The sequence below is a fragment of the Acipenser ruthenus genome, unplaced genomic scaffold, assembly GCF_902713425.1.
Source record: "Acipenser ruthenus unplaced genomic scaffold, fAciRut3.2 maternal haplotype, whole genome shotgun sequence".
NCBI lineage: Eukaryota > Metazoa > Chordata > Actinopteri > Acipenseriformes > Acipenseridae > Acipenser > Acipenser ruthenus.
Window position 1 is genome coordinate 1 of NW_026707429.1, and position 23,515 is coordinate 23,515.

Below are 23,515 nucleotides of genomic sequence, written 5' to 3' on the forward strand. Positions count from 1 at the left end.
ATGTGCAATTTAAGCAGGAGAAAACAAAACAAAGCAAAAACACACACATAACACCAAAAACAAAACATAAACTGGCGGAGTGCGTCTTACAAATAGTCATGCCAAGCTGCTATGCTGTGCAAGGTGCCTTGGGTAACTACAACTGTGCCTCGCTGGCTGGCTGGCTTGCTAAGAAGGTCCTGGCATAGGGACATGTTCCACCACACTTGTCTGGTTAGCTGTATGCTCCCAGGAAACAACCTGCTGCTGTCTACATCATCACCACATGTGAATAAAAGAAAGAAAGAAAGCAAGAAAGAAAGAGAGAAAGAAAGAGAGAAAGAGAGAAAGAAAGAGAGAAAGAAAAAAAAAAGAAGTAAAACGGCGGGAAAACTTGCATCAACACTGGCACTCTCCCTCCAGCAGGGGTAGACAAAATGCTCACAGGAGAGATCCAGATCTGACTTTGACCAACGTTAGAGAAAGGTGTGCACCGTTCCCGGAGGTACTGCAATACCGGGCCGATGCGTGGAGTGGACGGAGCAAGCCCCTGTTCCATCTCCCGATTCCAAAAATCAATTTAATATATGGTCCCCTGATAGGGGACGTATCAGATATTAAACTGATAAGAACAGATACTACACTTGATCTTAGCCAAAAGGCCGAGAAGCGATGGCGACTTGGCCCTTGCCCGGGGCCCCCCAGCCCGGACGGCACAGGGGGATTCAAAGGTGGGTGCAAAATTCCAAGCACAAGCAGACCCCCAAAAAACGGGCTGCTGCTTCCAGAGGGGAAATGTGCAATTTAAGCAGGAGAAAACAAAACAAAGCAAAAACACACACATAACACCAAAAACAAAACATAAACTGGCGGAGTGCGTCTTACAAATAGTCATGCCAAGCTGCAATGCTGTGCAAGGTGCCTTGGGTAACTACAACTGTGCCTCGCTGGCTGGCTGGCTTGCTAAGAAGGTCCTGGCATAGGGACATGTTCCACCACACTTGTCTGGTTAGCTGTATGCTCCCAGGAAACAACCTGCTGCTGTCTACATCATCACCACATGTGAATAAAAGAAAGAAAGACAGCAAGAAAGAGAGAAAGAAAGAGAGAAAGAGAGAAAGAAAGAGAGAAAGAAAGAAAGAGAGAAAGAAAAAAAAAAGAAGTAAAACGGCGGGAAAACTTGCATCAACACTGGCACTCTCCCTCCAGCAGGGGTAGACAAAATGCTCACAGGAGAGATCCAGATCTGACTTTGACCAACGTTAGAGAAAGGTGTGCACCGTTCCCGGAGGTACTGCAATACCGGGCCGATGCGTGGAGTGGACGGAGCAAGCCCCTGTTCCATCTCCCTATTCCAAAAATCAATTTAATATATGGTCCCCTGATAGGGGACGTATCAGATATTAATACTCTTTTATTGAGATTTTACATTTTTTACATTTACACCCATTCGTTTTTTTCATTCATTTTACATTTCTTTTAAAGATGACATTCATGCATACAGACATACATTTTGTTTTAAAAGCATTTAAAATACATTTAAAAACACCAAGACAATTGTGCTTTGTACATGGTTAAAACAGACACAGATTAAAATCAACATGAAAAAAACCTGTGCTGTTTTAAAAGTGACTGGAAAAAAAGAACCATCTATAAAAAACCAGTGCTTGTGAGGGCCGGGGAGTGCTCTCTAAAAGGTTCAAAAGTGAACATAAAACTAGATCTAAAACAGGGACAGGGGAAAAGGGACAGTGTATAAAACAGTGAGTTAAAATTCTAAAATTTTAAAACACTTAAAATGTAACTTTTAATAGTTTACATTAAAAATCTTAAAGATACATAAAACAAAACAAAACAAAATCAAATAAAACATTCAACGTAAATCAAATAAAAGTCCATAAAACTGAAACAAAAGACTACATAAAACCAGGGCACCGTTGAAAAACGGTCATGCCAGCTAAAAAGGGCGGAATGCTGGCATGACAAAATAAATAAAAGGCTTAGCGGTGCCCCGTAGTCCCGCTCCTAGGAGCTAGCGGTTCCAGTTTTTTCCTTTATTCCATCTTCACGTCCTGAAGTCCGGCGATCCTCCACTCCGCGCAGGCCTTGTCCTTCCCGAGGGTCCGGATGTCCAGAATTACAAAGTCCTTGATAAGAGTTTGTGCCCTTCTGGTCGTGGTGATAGTGTCTAGCTCCTGCTTGTGATAGACACAGACGTTACGGCCTTCCCACAGGATCTGCTTGACAACATTGATGACACGTCAAACGCACTTAGCTGTGCTGGTAGTGATTCCTCCCGCAGGCCCATAGAGCACAGTCTCAGCGGTCATCTTGGCCGTGTCAGCAAACCTGTTTAGGAAGACAGAGACAGAGAGCCAGACACTGCCAGCCACATCACACTCCCAGAAGATATGGGCTGGTGTTTCTCTCTTGCGGCACTTTGCATAGGGGCATGTTTCTACTTGGGCTAGTCCCCTCCTGAACATGAACGCTCGAGTGGGGAGTGCACTGTGGACGGTGTTCCATGCTATATCCTTCTGGACATTACTGAGGCAGCTGTGAGACACATTCTCCCAGATTTTTTGGCTTTGGGTGAGGGAGAAAGTAGCTACTTTTTCAATTTCCTGGGAACCGGCAAGATATTTAGTTACAGCCTTGTATTCCCAGGAGGCCAATTTTGCTTTATCTAAGCCCAATTTATATATAGTGTCCCTTAAGGTTCTATAATACAATGGGGGGTCCCAGGAGTACGGCACGGTGTTATCAATAGTGCAGAGGCCCAAGGCCCTGAGACAGGTGGCAAAATAGAAACGATTCATGTAACATACCTTCCTGTCCAGGGCCTGGATGTTCTTGATAGTTTGCGTGAGCCCCTGCACTCGGGTGAGCTGCACAACGTCCGGGACCCCCTTACCTCCCTTCTTGTCGGCTTTACTCAGGGTGGCTCGTTTTACCCTCTCCATCTTGCTGCCCCAGATAAAGCGGTGGATAATGCGGTCCACCACTTTTTTGGTGGTCCTGTCTGGGGGAAAGATTTTTCCTACATAAGAGAGGATGGGGAACAGTATAGACTTGGTTATTAATACTCTACCCGTCATTGTTAAGGATCTTGTGCTCCATCCGCCAATCTTTTTACGGACCTGGTTAATGGCCGCCGTCCAGCTCTGGGCCCCCGAGCTATTGTTCTCGAAAATGAGGCCCAGAATCTTGATTTTGTCCTTTTTGACAGGGTACATGTCCGACAGTTCCCTATCTACCTGCCAATTTTTAGACACGTAGACTTCGCTCTTGGACTTATTAATCACTGCCCCGGTCGCCGTGCAGTACTTCCCAAGGATATTACTAATCCGAGGTACCGACGATGTGTTGGTGCAAATGAGTGACACATCGTCCATATATGCTGTTGTTTTGACCTGGACCCCGTTGGATCCAGGCAGCTGGAAACCAGTTATATTGGTATCCCTACGAATTGCCTGCAGGAGGGGTTCAATGCACACGACATATAGCAGTGGGGATAGTGGGCAACCCTGTCTGACCCCTGACTGGATAGATATTTTACCAGTCAGGTGCCTGTTCACCAAGACTCGGGTACTAATGTTTGTATAGATGGTTTTAACCCACCCCCTAAGTCCAGGAGCGAATTTCATCTGGTCCATCACTTTGTACATATATTCATGGCTTACCCTATCGAACGCCTTCTCCTGGTCAAGGTTGAACAGGCAGAGGGGATGGTTCCGTTCTCTAGAATAAGCCAGAATGTCCCTTGTTAACATTAAAATATCCGTGATGGACCTCCCTGGGACGCCACAAGCCTGGTCGGGGCCAATGACCAAAGGGAGGTGTACTTGTAGCCGGAGCATCAGAGCTTTGGCTAGTATCTTGTAATCCACGCAAAGGAGGCTGATTGGGCGCCAATTCCGTAGATCTTTAACTTCCCCTTTCTTATGAAGGAGAGTAATTACACTCTCCCGCATAGAAGGGCCCAACCGCTTCTCCCTGTAGACCGCTCTGTAGACCTCCGCTAAATGGACTTTTAGCGTGTCCCAAAAAAGATGGTAATACTCACCCGGGATGCCATCTGGACCTGGCGTCTTACCGGTGTTCATGGTCTTAACCGCCTGGGTGAGCTCCTCCAGCGTGAGTTCTGGGTCCTTCTCCTCCTCCTCGTCGTCCTGCACTGAGTCAGGCTCCAACTGGCTCAGGAACCACTCTATCAGGGTGTCATCTGTAGCTTTGATGTTATACAGGTCCCTATAGAAGTTCTCTACCACTTTTTTCACTCCCTCACTATCCTCTACTATCCTCCCCCTGCTGTCGAGCATGGAGGACATCAAGTGCTGCTTCTCCCTCGTTTTCTGGAAGAAGAAGCGAGTACACTTTTCGTCTTCCTCCATTTTTTGCACTTTTGCATTGTGCATGACCTTTCGTTGTTCCTCCCTACAAAGCACTGAAAGATCTAGCTTGGTCTGGGCTATCTCGTCGCTTACAGGGAACCCCCGAAGCTGAAGCAGGCTCAGACGCTGGAGGGCAGCATTCAGGTATTTATATTTGGCCCTCCTTTCTTTTGCTTTCTTTTGCTGCAAAAGACCGAGAAGCGATGGCGACTTGGCCCTTGCCCGGGGCCCCCCAGCCCGGACGGCACAGGGGGATTCATAGGTGGGTGCAAAATTCCAAGCACAAGCAGACCCCCAAAAAACGGGCTGCTGCTTCCAGAGGGGAAATGTGCAATTTAAGCAGGAGAAAACAAAACAAAGCAAAAACACACACATAACACCAAAAACAAAACATAAACTGGCGGAGTGCGTCTTACAAATAGTCATGCCAAGCTGCTATGCTGTGCAAGGTGCCTTGGGTAACTACAACTGTGCCTCGCTGGCTGGCTGGCTTGCTAAGAAGGTCCTGGCATAGGGACATGTTCCACCACACTTGTCTGGTTAGCTGCATGCTCCCAGGAAACAACCTGCTGCTGTCTACATCATCACCACATGTGAATAAAAGAAAGAAAGACAGCAAGAAAGAGAGAAAGAAAGAGAGAAAGAGAGAAAGAAAGAGAGAAAGAAAGAAAGAGAGAAAGAAAAAAAAAAGAAGTAAAACGGCGGGAAAACTTGCATCAACACTGGCACTCTCCCTCCAGCAGGGGTAGACAAAATGCTCACAGGAGAGATCCAGATCTGACTTTGACCAACGTTAGAGAAAGGTGTGCACCATTCCCGGAGGTACTGCAATACCGGGCCGATGCGTGGAGTGGACGGAGCAAGCCCCTGTTCCATCTCCCGATTCCAAAAATCAATTTAATATATGGTCCCCTGATAGGGGACGTATCAGATATTAAACTGATAAGAACAGATACTACACTTGATCTTAGCCAAAAGGCCGAGAAGCGATGGCGACTTGGCCCTTGTCCGGGGCCCCCCAGCCCGGACGGCACAGGGGGATTCAAAAGGTGGGTGCAAAATTTCAAGCACAAGCAGACCCCAAAAAAACGGGCTGCTGCTTCCAGAGGGGAAATGTGCAATTTAAGCAGGAGAAAACAAAACAAAGCAAAAACACACACATAACACCAAAAACAAAACATAAACTGGCGGAGTGCGTCTTACAAATAGTCATGCCAAGCTGCTATGCTGTGCAAGGTGCCTTGGGTAACTACAACTGTGCCTCGCTGGCTGGCTTGCTAAGAAGGTCCTGGCATAGGGACATGTTCCACCACACTTGTCTGGTTAGCTGCATGCTCCCAGGAAACAACCTGCTGCTGTCTACATCATCACCACATGTGAATAAAAGAAAGAAAGACAGCAAGAAAGAAAGAGAGAAAGAAAGAGAGAAAGAGAGAAAGAAAGAGAGAAAGAAAGAAAGAGAGAAAGAAAAAAAAGAAGTAAAACGGCGGGAAAACTTGCATCAACACTGGCACTCTCCCTCCAGCAGGGGTAGACAAAATGCTCACAGGAGAGATCCAGATCTGACTTTGACCAACGTTAGAGAAAGGTGTGCACCGTTCCTGGAGGTACTGCAATACCGGGCCGATGCGTGGAGTGGACGGAGCAAGCCCCTGTTCCATCTCCCGATTCCAAAAATCAATTTAATATATGGTCCCCTGATACTCTTTTATTGAGATTTTACATTTTTTTACATTTACACCCATTCGTTTTTTCATTCATTTTACATTTCTTTTAAAGATGACATTCATGCATACAGACATACATTTTGTTTTAAAAGCATTTAAAATACATTTAAAAACACCAAGACAATTGTGCTTTGTACATGGTTAAAACAGACACAGATTAAAATCAACATGAAAAAAACCTGTGCTGTTTTAAAAGTGACTGGAAAAAAAGAACCATCTATAAAAAACCAGTGCTTGTGAGGGCCGGGGAGTGCTCTCTAAAAAGGTTCAAAAGTGAACATAAAACTAGATCTAAAACAGGGACAGGGGAAAAGGGACAGTGTATAAACAGTGAGTTAAAATTCTAAAATTTTAAAACACTTAAAATGTAACTTTTAATAGTTAACATTAAAAATCTTTTAGATACATAAAACAAAACAAAACAAAAATCAAATAAAACATTCAAAATAAATCAAATCAAAATCCATAAAACTGAAACAAAAAGACTACATAAAACCAGGGCACCGTTCAAAAACGGTCATGCCAGCTAAAAAGGGCGGAATGCTGGCATGACAAAATAAATAAAAGGCTTAGCGGTGCCCCGTAGTCCCGCTCCTAGGAGCTAGCGGTTCCAGTTTTTTCCCTTATTCCATCTTCACGTCCTGAAGTCCGGCGATCCTCCACTCCGCGCAGGCCTTGTCCTTCCCGAGGGTCCGGATGTCCAGAATTACAAAGTCCTTGATAAGAGTTTGTGCCCTTCTGGTCGTGGTGATAGTGTCTAGCTCCTGCTTGTGATAGACACAGACGTTACGGCCTTCCCACAGGATCTGCTTGACAACATTGATGACACGCCAAACGCACTTAGCTGTGCTGGTAGTGATTCCTCCCGCAGGCCCATAGAGCACAGTCTCAGCGGTCATCTTGGCCGTGTCAGCAAACCTGTTTAGGAAGACAGAGACAGAGAGCCAGACACTGCCAGCCACATCACACTCCCAGAAGATATGGGCTGGTGTTTCTCTCTTGCGGCACTTTGCATAGGGGCATGTTTCTACTTGGGCTAGTCCCCTCCTGAACATGAACGCTCGAGTGGGGAGTGCACTGTGGACGGTGTTCCATGCTATATCCTTCTGGACATTACTGAGGCAGCTGTGAGACACATTCTCCCAGATTTTTTGGCTTTGGGTGAGGGAGAAAGTAGCTACTTTTTCAATTTCCTGGGAACCGGCAAGATATTTAGTTACAGCCTTGTATTCCCAGGAGGCCAATTTTGCTTTATCTAAGCCCAATTTATATATAGTGTCCCTTAAGGTTCTATAATACAATGGGGGGTCCCAGGAGTACGGCACGGTGTTATCAATAGTGCAGAGGCCCAAGGCCCTGAGACAGGTGGCAAAATAGAAACGATTCATGTAACATACCTTCCTGTCCAGGGCCTGGATGTTCTTGATAGTTTGCGTGAGCCCCTGCACTCGGGTGAGCTGCACAACGTCCGGGACCCCCTTACCTCCCTTCTTGTCGGCTTTACTCAGAGTGGCTCGCTTTACCCTCTCCATCTTGCTGCCCCAGATAAAGCGGTGGATAATGCGGTCCACCACTTTTTTGGTGGTCCTGTCTGGGGGAAAGATTTTTCCTACATAAGAGAGGATGGGGAACAGTATAGACTTGGTTATTAATACTCTACCCGTCATTGTTAAGGATCTTGTGCTCCATCCGCCAATCTTTTTACGGACCTGGTTAATGGCCGCCGTCCAGCTCTGGGCCCCCGAGCTATTGTTCTCGAAAATGAGGCCCAGAATCTTGATTTTGTCCTTTTTGACAGGGTACATGTCCGACAGTTCCCTATCTACCTGCCAATTTTTAGACACGTAGACTTCGCTCTTGGACTTATTAATCACTGCCCCGGTCGCCGTGCAGTACTTCTCAAGGATATTACTAATCCGAGGTACCGACGATGTGTTGGTGCAAATGAGTGACACATCGTCCATATATGCTGTTGTTTTGACCTGGACCCCGTTAGATCCAGGCAGCTGGAAACCAGTTATATTGGTATCCCTACGAATTGCCTGCAGGAGGGGTTCAATGCACACGACATATAGCAGTGGGGATAGTGGGCAACCCTGTCTGACCCCTGACTGGATAGATATTTTACCAGTCAGGTGCCTGTTCACCAAGACTCGGGTACTAATGTTTGTATATATGGTTTTAACCCACTCCCTAAGTCCAGGAGCGAATTTCATCTGGTCCATCACTTTGTACATATATTCATGGCTTACCCTATCGAACGCCTTCTCCTGGTCAAGGTTGAACAGGCAGAGGGGATGGTTCCGTTCTCTAGAATAAGCCAGAATGTCCCTTGTTAACATTAAAATATCCGTGATGGACCTCCCTGGGACGCCACAAGCCTGGTCAGGGCCAATGACCAAAGGGAGGTGTACTTGTAGCCGGAGCATCAGAGCTTTGGCTAGTATCTTGTAATCCACGCAAAGGAGGCTGATTGGGCGCCAATTCCGTAGATCTTTAACTTCCCCTTTCTTATGAAGGAGAGTAATTACACTCTCCCGCATAGAAGGGCCCAACCGCTTCTCCCTGTAGACCGCTCTGTAGACCTCCGCTAAATGGACTTTTAGCGTGTCCCAAAAAAGATGGTAATACTCACCCGGGATGCCATCTGGACCTGGCGTCTTACCGGTGTTCATGGTCTTAACCGCCTGGGTGAGCTCCTCCAGCGTGAGTTCTGGGTCCTTCTCCTCCTCCTCCTCGTCCCGCACTGAGTCAGGCTCCAACTGGCTCAGGAACCACTCTATCAGGGTGTCATCTGTAGCTTTGATGTTATACAGGTCCCTATAGAAGTTCTCTACCACTTTTTTCACTCCCTCACTATCCTCTACTATCCTCCCCCTGCTGTCGAGCATGGAGGACATCAAGTGCCGCTTCTCCCTCGTTTTCTGGAAGAAGAAGCGAGTACACTTTTCATCTTCCTCCATTTTTTGCACTTTTGCATTGTGCATGACCTTTCGTTGTTCCTCCCTACAAAGCACTGAAAGATCTAGCTTGGTCTGGGCTATCTCGTCGCTTACAGGGAACCCCCGAAGCTGAAGCAGGCTCAGACGCTGGAGGGCAGCATTCAGGTATTTATATTTGGCCCTCCTTTCTTTGGCTTTCCTCTTGCCTGCTGCTATGAAATAACCCTTAGTTCTCATTTTGACCATCTCCCACCACTCTATAGGGGAGTTGAATAGGTCACGCAAAGTGGTCCACTCAACAAGCCTGCTCTTATAGGCTGCAGCTATGGAGGGGTCATCGAGTAAGGAGGTGTTTAATTTCCAGACCCCTGACCCCATCTGGGAGGTCTGAGGGACCTGCAATGTTACCTGCAGGAGCCTATGGTCAGAGAAGAAGACGGCCTGGGTGTCTACTGCCGTCTTCGTAAGGGAGCTGGTATGCAGGACGAGATCTATACGGGAGAAGGAGGTCCCAGATGAGCTCACCCAGGTAAAGGGAGGCACCAGGTCCTTACCTGCATCACACAGGGAGAAATCAGATATTACGGAGGACAAAACTCTACTAGAGCGGTCGTTGCGTGGCCTGCTCCGGTCTACGTCCCTCAGAGCACAATTGAAGTCACCTGACACGATGACGGGTACGTTCCCCAGCAGGAGTGGACGCAGCTGTGGAAAAAATTGAACTCTTTCGTTTTGGTTAGTGGGTGCGTAGACATTGACCAGTCTGAGGGGAGTGTTGTTGTATGTCACATCCACGCTCAGAATTCTACCAGGTTCTACCTCCCTGCTGCTGCGGGAGGTAATAAATGGGTTTTTAAACAGGATACCTACTCCGTCGGCTCTGGCTATGTTGGAGCCCGACCAGAAGGAGTCCCCCAGGGTCCAACTCTCCTTCAGGTCCCTATAATCAGGGCTCGACGAAATACCACACTCCTGCAGAAAGATGAGATCTGCTTTCAAGATAGCTAGATAGTTTAGTACATCAAATCTTTTTTGTGTCTCCCTGATGCTCCTGACATTAACAGACACACATATCAGGGCCATCAGGGTAGCTAACAAGAAAAGGAGTCGCTGCGTCCAGAAAGAGAGAAAGAAAGAAAGAAAGAAAAAAAAAAGAAGTAAAACGGCGGGAAAACTTGCATCAACACTGGCACTCTCCCTCCAGCAGGGGTAGACAAAATGCTTACAGGAGAGATCCAGATCTGACTTTGACCAACGTTAGAGAAAGGTGTGCACCATTCCCGGAGGTACTGCAATACCGGGCCGATGCGTGGAGTGGACGGAGCAAGCCCCTGTTCCATCTCCCGATTCCAAAAATCAATTTAATATATGGTCCCCTGATAGGGGACGTATCAGATATTAAACTGATAAGAACAGATACTACACTTGATCTTAGCCAAAAGGCCGAGAAGCGATGGCGACTTGGCCCTTGCCCGGGGCCCCCCAGCCCGGACGGCACAGGGGGATTCAAAGGTGGGTGCAAAATTCCAAGCACAAGCAGACCCCCAAAAAACGGGCTGCTGCTTCCAGAGGGGAAATGTGCAATTTAAGCAGGAGAAAACAAAACAAAGCAAAAACACACACATAACACCAAAAACAAAACATAAACTGGCGGAGTGCGTCTTACAAATAGTCATGCCAAGCTGCTATGCTGTGCAAGGTGCCTTGGGTAACTACAACTGTGCCTCGCTGGCTGGCTGGCTTGCTAAGAAGGTCCTGGCATAGGGACATGTTCCACCACACTTGTCTGGTTAGCTGCATGCTCCCAGGAAACAACCTGCTGCTGTCTACGTCATCACCACATGTGAATAAAAGAAAGAAAGACAGCAAGAAAGAAAGAGAGAAAGAAAGAGAGAAAGAGAGAAAGAAAGAGAGAAAGAAAGAAAGAGAGAAAGAAAAAAAAAGAAGTAAAACGGCGGGAAAACTTGCATCAACACTGGCACTCTCCCTCCAGCAGGGGTAGACAAAATGCTCACAGGAGAGATCCAGATCTGACTTTGACCAACGTTAGAGAAAGGTGTGCACCGTTCCCGGAGGTACTGCAATATCGGGCCGATGCGTGGAGTGGACGGAGCAAGCCCCTGTTCCATCTCCCGATTCCAAAAATCTATTTAATATATGGTCCCCTGATAGGGGACGTATCAGATATTAAACTGATAAGAACAGATACTACACTTGATCTTAGCCAAAAGGCCGAGAAGCGATGGCAACTTGGCCCTTGCCCGGGGCCCCCCAGCCCGGACGGCACAGGGGGATTCAAAGGTGGGTGCAAAATTTCAAGCACAAGCAGACCCCAAAAAAACGGGCTGCTGCTTCCAGAGGGGAAATGTGCAATTTAAGCAGGAGGAAACAAAACAAAGCAAAAACACACACATAACACCAAAAACAAAACATAAACTGGCGGAGTGCGTCTTACAAATAGTCATGCCAAGCTGCTATGCTGTGCAAGGTGCCTTGGGTAACTACAACTGTGCCTCGCTGGCTGGCTGGCTTGCTAAGAAGGTCCTGGCATAGGGACATGTTCCACCACACTTGTCTGGTTAGCTGCATGCTCCCAGGAAACAACCTGCTGCTGTCTACATCATCACCACATGAGAATAAAAGAAAGAAAGACAGCAAGAAAGAAAGAGAGAAAGAAAGAGAGAAAGAGAAAGAAAGAGAGAAAGAAAGAAAGAGAGAAATACTCTTTTATTGAGATTTTACATTTTTTTACATTTACACCCATTCGTTTTTTCATTCATTTTACATTTCTTTTAAAGATGACATTCATGCATACAGACATACATTTTGTTTTAAAAGCATTTAAAATACATTTAAAAACACCAAGACAATTGTGCTTTGTACATGGTTAAAACAGACACAGATTAAAATCAACATGAAAAAAACCTGTGCTGTTTTAAAAGTGACTGGAAAAAAAGAACCATCTATAAAAAACCAGTGCTTGTGAGGGCCGGGGAGTGCTCTCTAAAAGTTCAAAAGTGAACATAAAACTATATTACTAAAACAGGGACAGGGGAAAAGGGACAGTGTGTGGAACAGTGAGTTAAAATTCTAAAATTTTAAAACACTTAAAATGTAACTTTTAATAGTTAACATTAAAAATCTTTTAGATACATAAAACAAAACAAAACAAAAATCAAATAAAACATTCAAAATAAATCAAATCAAAATCCATAAAACTGAAACAAAAAGACTACATAAAACCAGGGCACCGTTCAAAAACGGTCATGCCAGCTAAAAAGGGCGGAATGCTGGCATGACAAAATAAATAAAAGGCTTAGCGGTGCCCCGTAGTCCCGCTCCTAGGAGCTAGCGGTTCCAGTTTTTTCCCTTATTCCATCTTCACGTCCTGAAGTCCGGCGATCCTCCACTCCGCGCAGGCCTTGTCCTTCCCGAGGGTCCGGATGTCCAGAATTACAAAGTCCTTGATAAGAGTTTGTGCCCTTCTGGTCGTGGTGATAGTGTCTAGCTCCTGCTTGTGATAGACACAGACGTTACGGCCTTCCCACAGGATCTGCTTGACAACATTGATGACACGCCAAACGCACTTAGCTGTGCTGGTAGTGATTCCTCCCGCAGGCCCATAGAGCACAGTCTCAGCGGTCATCTTGGCCGTGTCAGCAAACCTGTTTAGGAAGACAGAGACAGAGAGCCAGACACTGCCAGCCACATCACACTCCCAGAAGATATGGGCTGGTGTTTCTCTCTTGCGGCACTTTGCATAGGGGCATGTTTCTACTTGGGCTAGTCCCCTCCTGAACATGAACGCTCGAGTGGGGAGTGCACTGTGGACGGTGTTCCATGCTATATCCTTCTGGACATTACTGAGGCAGCTGTGAGACACATTCTCCCAGATTTTTTGGCTTTGGGTGAGGGAGAAAGTAGCTACTTTTTCAATTTCCTGGGAACCGGCAAGATATTTAGTTACAGCCTTGTATTCCCAGGAGGCCAATTTTGCTTTATCTAAGCCCAATTTATATATAGTGTCCCTTAAGGTTCTATAATACAATGGGGGGTCCCAGGAGTACGGCACGGTGTTATCAATAGTGCAGAGGCCCAAGGCCCTGAGACAGGTGGCAAAATAGAAACGATTCATGTAACATACCTTCCTGTCCAGGGCCTGGATGTTCTTGATAGTTTGCGTGAGCCCCTGCACTCGGGTGAGCTGCACAACGTCCGGGACCCCCTTACCTCCCTTCTTGTCGGCTTTACTCAGGGTGGCTCGCTTTACCCTCTCCATCTTGCTGCCCCAGATAAAGCGGTGGATAATGCGGTCCACCACTTTTTTGGTGGTCCTGTCTGGGGGAAAGATTTTTCCTACATAAGAGAGGATGGGGAACAGTATAGACTTGGTTATTAATACTCTACCCGTCATTGTTAAGGATCTTGTGCTCCATCCGCCAATCTTTTTACGGACCTGGTTAATGGCCGCCGTCCAGCTCTGGGCCCCCGAGCTATTGTTCTCGAAAATGAGGCCCAGAATCTTGATTTTGTCCTTTTTGACAGGGTACATGTCCGACAGTTCCCTATCTACCTGCCAATTTTTAGACACGTAGACTTCGCTCTTGGACTTATTAATCACTGCCCCGGTCGCCGTGCAGTACTTCTCAAGGATATTACTAATCCGAGGTACCGACGATGTGTTGGTGCAAATGAGTGACACATCGTCCATATATGCTGTTGTTTTGACCTGGACCCCGTTGGATCCAGGCAGCTGGAAACCAGTTATATTGGTATCCCTACGAATTGCCTGCAGGAGGGGTTCAATGCACACGACATATATCAGTGGGGATAGTGGGCAACCCTGTCTGACCCCTGACTGGATAGATATTTTACCAGTCAGGTGCCTGTTCACCAAGACTCGGGTACTAATGTTTGTATATATGGTTTTAACCCACTCCCTAAGTCCAGGAGCGAATTTCATCTGGTCCATCACTTTGTACATATATTCATGGCTTACCCTATCGAACGCCTTCTCCTGGTCAAGGTTGAACAGGCAGAGGGGATGGTTCCGTTCTCTAGAATAAGCCAGAATGTCCCTTGTTAACATTAAAATATCCGTGATGGACCTCCCTGGGACGCCACAAGCCTGGTCGGGGCCAATGACCAAAGGGAGGTGTACTTGTAGCCGGAGCATCAGAGCTTTGGCTAGTATCTTGTAATCCACGCAAAGGAGGCTGATCGGGCGCCAATTCCGTAGATCTTTAACTTCCCCTTTCTTATGAAGGAGAGTAATTACACTCTCCCGCATAGAAGGGCCCAACCGCTTCTCCCTGTAGACCGCTCTGTATACCTCCGCTAAATGGACTTTTAGCGTGTCCCAAAAAAGATGGTAATACTCACCCGGGATGCCATCTGGACCTGGCGTCTTACCGGTGTTCATGGTCTTAACCGCCTGAGTGAGCTCCTCCAGCGTGAGTTCTGGGTCCTTCTCCTCCTCCTCCTCGTCCCGCACTGAGTCAGGCTCCAACTGGCTCAGGAACCACTCTATCAGGGTGTCATCTGTAGCTTTGATGTTATACAGGTCCCTATAGAAGTTCTCTACCACTTTTTTCACTCCCTCACTATCCTCTACTATCCTCCCCCTGCTGTCGAGCATGGAGGACATCAAGTGCCGCTTCTCCCTCGTTTTCTGGAAGAAGAAGCGAGTACACTTTTCGTCTTCCTCCATTTTTTGCACTTTTGCATTGTGCATGACCTTTCGTTGTTCCTCCCTACAAAGCACTGAAAGATCTAGCTTGGTCTGGGCTATCTCGTCGCTTACAGGGAACCCCCGAAGCTGAAGCAGGCTCAGACGCTGGAGGGCAGCATTCAGGTATTTATATTTGGCCCTCCTTTCTTTTGCTTTCCTCTTGCCTGCTGCTATGAAATAACCCTTAGTTCTCATTTTGACCATCTCCCACCACTCTATAGGGGAGTTGAATAGGTCACGCAAAGTGGTCCACTCAACAAGCCTGCTCTTATAGGCTGCAGCTATGGAGGGGTCATCGAGTAAGGAGGTGTTTAATTTCCAGACCCCTGACCCCATCTGGGAGGTCTGAGGGACCTGCAATGTTACCTGCAGGAGCCTATGGTCAGAGAAGAAGACGGCCTGGGTGTCTACTGCCGTCTTCGTAAGGGAGCTGGTATGCAGGACGAGATCTATACGGGAGAAGGAGGTCCCAGATGAGCTCACCCAGGTAAAGGGAGGCACCAGGTCCTTACCTGCATCACACAGGGAGAAATCAGATATTACGGAGGACAAAACTCTACTAGAGCGGTCGTTGCGTGGCCTGCTCCGGTCTACGTCCCTCAGAGCACAATTGAAGTCACCTGACACGATGACGGGTACGTTCCCCAGCAGGAGTGGACGCAGCTGTGGAAAAAATTGAACTCTTTCGTTTTGGTTAGTGGGTGCGTAGACATTGACCAGTCTGAGGGGAGTGTTGTTGTATGTCACATCCACGCTCAGAATTCTACCAGGTTCTACCTCCCTGCTGCTGCGGGAGGTAATAAATGGGTTTTTAAACAGGATACCTACTCCGTCGGCTCTGGCTATGTTGGAGCCCGACCAGAAGGAGTCCCCCAGGGTCCAACTCTCCTTCAGGTCCCTATAATCAGGGCTCGACGAAATACCACACTCCTGCAGAAAGATGAGATCTGCTTTCAAGTTAGCTAGATAGTTTAGTACATCAAATCTTTTTTGTGTCTCCCTGATGCTCCTGACATTAACAGACACACATATCAGGGCCATCAGGGTAGCTAACAAGAAAAGGAGTCGCTGCGTCCACCCCATAGCGACTATGATTGGGAGGTCGGGACACTCTTCCTACTCTTAGCTCTACGCTTGCTTCGAGGGGGCTTGGGCTTATTTGCAACTCCCATCACCCCTGAGAAGGTACTCACTGCTGCCTCGTCCAAGAAGGCACCGTCTTTATATGCACAGTACGTGGAGTTGTTGGGGCTATTCAACTCCCCACAAGGTAAGTCTGGTGGAACTTGCTCAGGGCCCCTCGGAACGTGTGGGTCAGCTTTGTCCTGGGGGGGGGGGTTAGTGGCAATGCCACTACCCTCTAAACCTTAGTCTTAGAAAGATTTATTCGAACTGAAGAGAAGCCAGAGTATATGGCTGGCTAAGAAGGACCTGGCATAGGGACATGTTCCACCACACTTGTCTGGTTAGCTGCATGCTCCCAGGAAACAAACTGCTGCTGTCTACATCATCACCACATGTGAATAAAAGAAAGAAAGACAGCAAGAAAGAAAGAGAGAAAGAAAGAGAGAAAGAGAGAAAGAAAGAGAGAAAGAAAGAAAGAGAGAGAGAAAGAAAAAAAAAAGAAGTAAAACGGCGGGAAAACTTGCATCAACACTGGCACTCTCCCTCCAGCAGGGGTAGACAAAATGCTCACAGGAGAGATCCAGATCTGACTTTGACCAACGTTAGAGAAAGGTGTGCACCGTTCCCGGAGGTACTGCAATACCGGGCCCATGCGTGGAGTAGCAAGCCCCTGTTCCATCTCCCGATTCCAAAAATCAATTTAATATATGGTCCCCTGATAGGGGACGTATCAGATATTAAACTGATAAGAACAGATACTCCTTTATTGAGATTTTACATTTTTTACATTTACACCCATTCGTTTTTTTCATTCATTTTACATTTCTTTTAAAGATGACATTCATGCATACAGACATACATTTTGTTTTAAAAGCATTTAAAATACATTTAAAAACACCAAGACAATTGTGCTTTGTACATGGTTAAAACAGACACAGATTAAAATCAACATGAAAAAAACCTGTGCTGCTTTAAAAGTGACTGGAAAAAAAGAACCATCTATAAAAAACCAGTGTTTGTGAGGGCCGGGGAGTGCTCTCTAAAAAAGTTCAAAAGTGAACATAAAACTAGATCTAAAACAGGGACAGGGGAAAAGGGACAGTGTATAGAACAGTGAGTTAAAATTCTAAAATTTTAAAACACTTAAAATGTAACTTTTAATAGTTTACATTAAAAATCTTAAGATACATAAAACAAAACAAAACAAAATCAAATAAAACATTCAACGTAAATCAAATAAAAGTCCATAAAACTGAAACAAAAGACTACATAAAACCAGGGCACCGTTGAAAAACGGTCATGCCAGCTAAAAAGGGCGGAATGCTGGCATGACAAAATAAATAAAAGGCTTAGCGGTGCCCCGTAGTCCCGCTCCTAGGAGCTAGCGGTTCCAGTTTTTTCCTTTATTCCATCTTCACGTCCTGAAGTCCGGCGATCCTCCACTCCGCGCAGGCCTTGTCCTTCCCGAGGGTCCGGATGTCCAGAATTACAAAGTCCTTGATAAGAGTTTGTGCCCTTCTGGTCGTGGTGATAGTGTCTAGCTCCTGCTTGTGATAGACACAGACGTTACGGCCTTCCCACAGGATCTGCTTGACAACATTGATGACACGCCAAACACACTTAGCTGTGCTGGTAGTGATTCCTCCCGCAGGCCCATAGAGCACAGTCTCAGTGGTCATCTTGGCCGTGTCAGCAAACCTGTTTAGGAAGACAGAGACAGAGAGCCAGACACTGCCAGCCACATCACACTCCCAGAAGATATGGGCTGGTGTTTCTCTCTTGCGGCACTTTGCATAGGGGCATGTTTCTACTTGGGCTAGTCCCCTCCTGAACATGAACGCTCGAGTGGGGAGTGCACTGTGGACGGTGTTCCATGCTATATCCTTCTGGACATTACTGAGGCAGCTGTGAGACACATTCTCCCAGATTTTTTGGCTTTGGGTGAGGGAGAAAGTAGCTACTTTTTCAATTTCCTGGGAACCGGCAAGATATTTAGTTACAGCCTTGTATTCCCAGGAGGCCAATTTTGCTTTATCTAAGCCCAATTTATATATAGTGTCCCTTAAGGTTCTATAATACAATGGGGGGTCCCAGGAGTACAGCACGGTGTTATCAATAGTGCAGAGGCCCAAGGCCCTGAGACAGGTGGCAAAATAGAAACGATTCATGTAACATACCTTCCTGTCCAGGGCCTGGATGTTCTTGATAGTTTGCGTGAGCCCCTGCACTCGGGTGAGCTGCACAACGTCCGGGACCCCCTTACCTCCCTTCTTGTCGGCTTTACTCAGAGTGGCGCGCTTTACCCTCTCCATCTTGCTGCCCCAGATAAAGCGGTGGATAATGCGGTCCACCACTTTTTTGGTGGTCCTGTCTGGGGGAAAGATTTTTCCTACATAAGAGAGGATGGGGAACAGTATAGACTTGGTTATTAATACTCTACCCGTCATTGTTAAGGATCTTGTGCTCCATCCGCCAATCTTTTTACGGACCTGGTTAATGGCCGCCGTCCAGCTCTGGGCCCCCGAGCTATTGTTCTCGAAAATGAGGCCCAGAATCTTGATTTTGTCCTTTTTGACAGGGTACATGTCCGACAGTTCCCTATCTACCTGCCAATTTTTAGACACGTAGACTTCGCTCTTGGACTTATTAATCACTGCCCCGGTCGCCGTGCAGTACTTCTCAAGGATATTACTAATCCGAGGTACCGACGAAGTGTTGGTGCAAATGAGTGACACATCGTCCATATATGCTGTTGTTTTGACCTGGACCCCGTTGGATCCAGGCAGCTGGAAACCAGTTATATTGGTATCCCTACGAATTGCCTGCAGGAGGGGTTCAATGCACACGACATATAGCAGTGGGGATAGTGGGCAACCCTGTCTGACCCCTGACTGGATAGATATTTTACCAGTCAGGTGCCTGTTCACCAAGACTCGGGTACTAATGTTTGTATATATGGTTTTAACCCACTCCCTAAGTCCAGGAGCGAATTTCATCTGGTCCATCACTTTGTACATATATTCATGGCTTACCCTATCGAACGCCTTCTCCTGGTCAAGGTTGAACAGGCAGAGGGGATGGTTCCGTTCTCTAGAATAAGCCAGAATGTCCCTTGTTAACATTAAAATATCCGTGATGGACCTCCCTGGGACGCCACAAGCCTGGTCGGGGCCAATGACCAAAGGGAGGTGTACTTGTAGCCGGAGCATCAGAGCTTTGGCTAGTATCTTGTAATCCACGCAAAGGAGGCTGATCGGGCGCCAATTCCGTAGATCTTTAACTTCCCCTTTCTTATGAAGGAGAGTAATTACACTCTCCCGCATAGAAGGGCCCAACCGCTTCTCCCTGTAGACCGCTCTGTAGACCTCCGCTAAATGGACTTTTAGCGTGTCCCAAAAAAGATGGTAATACTCACCCGGGATGCCATCTGGACCTGGCGTCTTACCGGTGTTCATGGTCTTAACCGCCTGAGTCAGCTCCTCCAGCGTGAGTTCTGGGTCCTTCTCCTCCTCCTCCTCGTCCCGCACTGAGTCAGGCTCCAACTGGCTCAGGAACCACTCTATCAGGGTGTCATCTGTAGCTTTGATGTTATACAGGTCCCTATAGAAGTTCTCTACCACTTTTTTCACTCCCTCACTATCCTCTACTATCCTCCCCCTGCTGTCGAGCATGGAGGACATCAAGTGCCGCTTCTCCCTCGTTTTCTGGAAGAAGAAGCGAGTACACTTTTCGTCTTCCTCCATTTTTTGCACTTTTGCATTGTGCATGACCTTTCGTTGTTCCTCCCTACAAAGCACTGAAAGATCTAGCTTGGTCTGGGCTATCTCGTCGCTTACAGGGAACCCCCGAAGCTGAAGCAGGCTCAGACGCTGGAGGGCAGCATTCAGGTATTTATATTTGGCCCTCCTTTCTTTTGCTTTCCTCTTGCCTGCTGCTATGAAATAACCCTTAGTTCTCATTTTGACCATCTCCCACCACTCTATAGGGGAGTTGAATAGGTCACGCAAAGTGGTCCACTCAACAAGCCTGCTCTTATAGGCTGCAGCTATGGAGGGGTCATCGAGTAAGGAGGTGTTTAATTTCCAGACCCCTGACCCCATCTGGGAGGTCTGAGGGACCTGCAATGTTACCTGCAGGAGCCTATGGTCAGAGAAGAAGACGGCCTGGGTGTCTACTGCCGTCTTCGTAAGGGAGCTGGTATGCAGGACGAGATCTATACGGGAGAAGGAGGTCCCAGATGAGCTCACCCAGGTAAAGGGAGGCACCAGGTCCTTACCTGCATCACACAGGGAGAAATCAGATATTACGGAGGACAAAACTCTACTAGAGCGGTCGTTGCGTGGCCTGCTCCGGTCTACGTCCCTCAGAGCACAATTGAAGTCACCTGACACGATGACGGGTACGTTCCCCAGCAGGAGTGGACGCAGCTGTGGAAAAAATTGAACTCTTTCGTTTTGGTTAGTGGGTGCGTAGACATTGACCAGTCTGAGGGGAGTGTTGTTGTATGTCACATCCACGCTCAGAATTCTACCAGGTTCTACCTCCCTGCTGCTGCGGGAGGTAATAAATGGGTTTTTAAACAGGATACCTACTCCGTCGGCTCTGGCTATGTTGGAGCCCGACCAGAAGGAGTCCCCCAGGGTCCAACTCTCCTTCAGGTCCCTATAATCAGGGCTCGACGAAATACCACACTCCTGCAGAAAGATGAGATCTGCTTTCAAGTTAGCTAGATAGTTTAGTACATCAAATCTTTTTTGTGTCTCCCTGATGCTCCTGACATTAACAGACACACATATCAGGGCCATCAGGGTAGCTAACAAGAAAAGGAGTCGCTGCGTCCACCCCATAGCGACTATGATTGGGAGGTCGGGACACTCTTCCTACTCTTAGCTCTACGCTTGCTTCGAGGGGGCTTGGGCTTATTTGCAACTCCCATCACCCCTGAGAAGGTACTCACTGCTGCCTCGTCCAAGAAGGCACCGTCTTTATATGCACAGTACGTGGAGTTGTTGGGGCTATTCAACTCCCCACAAGGTAAGTCTGGTGGAACTTGCTCAGGGCCCCTCGGAACGTGTGGGTCAGCTTTGTCCTGGGGGGGGGGGTTAGTGGCAATGCCACTACCCTCTAAACCTTAGTCTTAGAAAGATTTATTCGAACTGAAGAGAAGCCAGAGTATATGGCTGGCTAAGAAGGACCTGGCATAGGGACATGTTCCACCACACTTGTCTGGTTAGCTGCATGCTCCCAGGAAACAAACTGCTGCTGTCTACATCATCACCACATGTGAATAAAAGAAAGAAAGACAGCAAGAAAGAAAGAGAGAAAGAAAAAGAAAGAAAGAAAGAGAGAAAGAAAAAAAAAGAAGTAAAACGGCGGGAAAACTTGCATCAACACTGGCACTCTCCCTCCAGCAGGGGTAGACAAAATGCTCACAGGAGAGATCCAGATCTGACTTTGACCAACGTTAGAGAAAGGTGTGCACCGTTCCCGGAGGTACTGCAATACCGGGCCGATGCGTGGAGTGGACGGAGCAAGCCCCTGTTCCATCTCCCGATTCCAAAAATCAATTTAATATATGGTCCAATGATAGGGGACGTATCAGATATTAAACTGATAAGAACAGATACTACACTTGATCTTAGCCAAAAGGCCGAGAAGCGATGGCGACTTGGCCCTTGCCCGGGGCCCCCCAGCCCGGACGGCACAGGGGGATTCAAAGGTGGGTGCAAAATTTCAAGCACAAGCAGACCCCAAAAAAACGGGCTGCTGCTTCCAGAGGGGAAATGTGCAATTTAAGCAGGAGAAAACAAAACAAAGCAAAAACACACACATAACACCAAAAACAAAACATAAACTGGCGGAGTGCGTCTTACAAATAGTCATGCCAAGCTGCTATGCTGTGCAAGGTGCCTTGGGTAACTACAACTGTGCCTCGCTGGCTGGCTGGCTTGCTAAGAAGGTCCTGGCATAGGGACATGTTCCACCACACTTGTCTGGTTAGCTGCATGCTCCCAGGAAACAACCTGCTGCTGTCTACATCATCACCACATGTGAATAAAAGAAAGAAAGACAGCAAGAAAGAAAGAGAGAAAGAAAGAGAGAAAGAGAGAAAGAAAGAGAGAAAGAAAAAAAAAGAAGTAAAACGGCGGGAAAACTTGCATCAACACTGGCACTCTCCCTCCAGCAGGGGTAGACAAAATGCTCACAGGAGAGATCCAGATCTGACTTTGACCAACGTTAGAGAAAGGTGTGCACCGTTCCCGGAGGTACTGCAATACCGGGCCGATGCATGGAGTGGACGGAGCAAGCCCCTGTTCCATCTCCCGATTCCAAAAATCAATTTAATATATGGTCCCCTGATAAGGGACGTATCAGATATTAAACTGATAAGAACAGATACTACACTTGATCTTAGCCAAAAGGCCGAGAAGCGATGGCGACTTGGCCCTTGCCCGGGGCCCCCCAGCCCGGACGGCACAGGGGGATTCAAAGGTGGGTGCAAAATTCCAAGCACAAGCAGACCCCAAAAAAACGGGCTGCTGCTTCCAGAGGGGAAATGTGCAATTTAAGCAGGAGAAAACAAAACAAAGCAAAAACACACACATAACACCAAAAACAAAACATAAACTGGCGGAGTGCGTCTTACAAATAGTCATGCCAAGCTGCTATGCTGTGCAAGGTGCCTTGGGTAACTACAACTGTGCCTCGCTGGCTGGCTGGCTTGCTAAGAAGGTCCTGGCATAGGGACATGTTCCACCACACTTGTCTGGTTAGCTGCATGCTCCCAGGAAACAACCTGCTGCTGTCTACATCATCACCACATGTGAATAAAAGAAAGAAAGACAGCAAGAAAGAAAGAGAGAAAGAAAGAGAGAAAGAGAGAAAGAAAGAGAGAAAGAAAGAAAGAGAGAGAGAAAGAAAAAAAAAAGAAGTAAAACGGCGGGAAAACTTGCATCAACACTGGCACTCTCCCTCCAGCAGGGGTAGACAAAATGCTCACAGGAGAGATCCAGATCTGACTTTGACCAACGTTAGAGAAAGGTGTGCACCGTTCCCGGAGGTACTGCAATACCGGGCCCATGCGTGGAGTAGCAAGCCCCTGTTCCATCTCCCGATTCCAAAAATCAATTTAATATATGGTCCCCTGATAGGGGACGTATCAGATATTAAACTGATAAGAACAGATACTCCTTTATTGAGATTTTACATTTTTTACATTTACACCCATTCGTTTTTTTCATTCATTTTACATTTCTTTTAAAGATGACATTCATGCATACAGACATACATTTTGTTTTAAAAGCATTTAAAATACATTTAAAAACACCAAGACAATTGTGCTTTGTACATGGTTAAAACAGACACAGATTAAAATCAACATGAAAAAAACCTGTGCTGCTTTAAAAGTGACTGGAAAAAAAGAACCATCTATAAAAAACCAGTGTTTGTGAGGGCCGGGGAGTGCTCTCTAAAAAAGTTCAAAAGTGAACATAAAACTAGATCTAAAACAGGGACAGGGGAAAAGGGACAGTGTATAAAACAGTGAGTTAAAATTCTAAAATTTTAAAACACTTAAAATGTAACTTTTAATAGTTTACATTAAAAATCTTAAGATAC

At 46.9% G+C, this 23,515-nt stretch overlaps 6 non-coding genes and 4 pseudogenes across 6 annotated transcripts; all 10 read right to left on the reverse strand.

Moving 5' to 3' along the window:
• Positions 1-462: 462 nt before the first annotated feature.
• LOC131727288 (U2 spliceosomal RNA) lies at positions 463-653 on the reverse strand. The gene has a single exon (XR_009322069.1). It is a non-coding gene; the product is annotated as a U2 spliceosomal RNA (small nuclear RNA).
• A 595-nt stretch (positions 654-1,248) lies between these two features.
• LOC131727292 (U2 spliceosomal RNA) lies at positions 1,249-1,403 on the reverse strand (annotated as a pseudogene).
• A 3,770-nt stretch (positions 1,404-5,173) lies between these two features.
• LOC131727294 (U2 spliceosomal RNA) lies at positions 5,174-5,364 on the reverse strand. Its single transcript, XR_009322071.1, has one exon. It is a non-coding gene; the product is annotated as a U2 spliceosomal RNA (small nuclear RNA).
• A 594-nt stretch (positions 5,365-5,958) lies between these two features.
• Positions 5,959-6,091, reverse strand: LOC131727293 (U2 spliceosomal RNA; annotated as a pseudogene).
• A 4,215-nt stretch (positions 6,092-10,306) lies between these two features.
• LOC131727295 (U2 spliceosomal RNA) lies at positions 10,307-10,497 on the reverse strand. The gene has a single exon (XR_009322072.1). It is a non-coding gene; the product is annotated as a U2 spliceosomal RNA (small nuclear RNA).
• Positions 10,498-11,095: 598 nt separating this feature from the next.
• Positions 11,096-11,286, reverse strand: LOC131727297 (U2 spliceosomal RNA). The gene has a single exon (XR_009322074.1). It is a non-coding gene; the product is annotated as a U2 spliceosomal RNA (small nuclear RNA).
• Positions 11,287-16,507: 5,221 nt separating this feature from the next.
• Positions 16,508-16,671, reverse strand: LOC131727290 (U2 spliceosomal RNA; annotated as a pseudogene).
• A 4,698-nt stretch (positions 16,672-21,369) lies between these two features.
• Positions 21,370-21,560, reverse strand: LOC131727289 (U2 spliceosomal RNA). Its single transcript, XR_009322070.1, has one exon. It is a non-coding gene; the product is annotated as a U2 spliceosomal RNA (small nuclear RNA).
• Positions 21,561-22,142: 582 nt separating this feature from the next.
• Positions 22,143-22,333, reverse strand: LOC131727296 (U2 spliceosomal RNA). The gene has a single exon (XR_009322073.1). It is a non-coding gene; the product is annotated as a U2 spliceosomal RNA (small nuclear RNA).
• A 603-nt stretch (positions 22,334-22,936) lies between these two features.
• On the reverse strand, positions 22,937-23,100 carry LOC131727291 (U2 spliceosomal RNA; annotated as a pseudogene).
• Between the last annotated feature and the right edge of the window lie 415 nt (positions 23,101-23,515).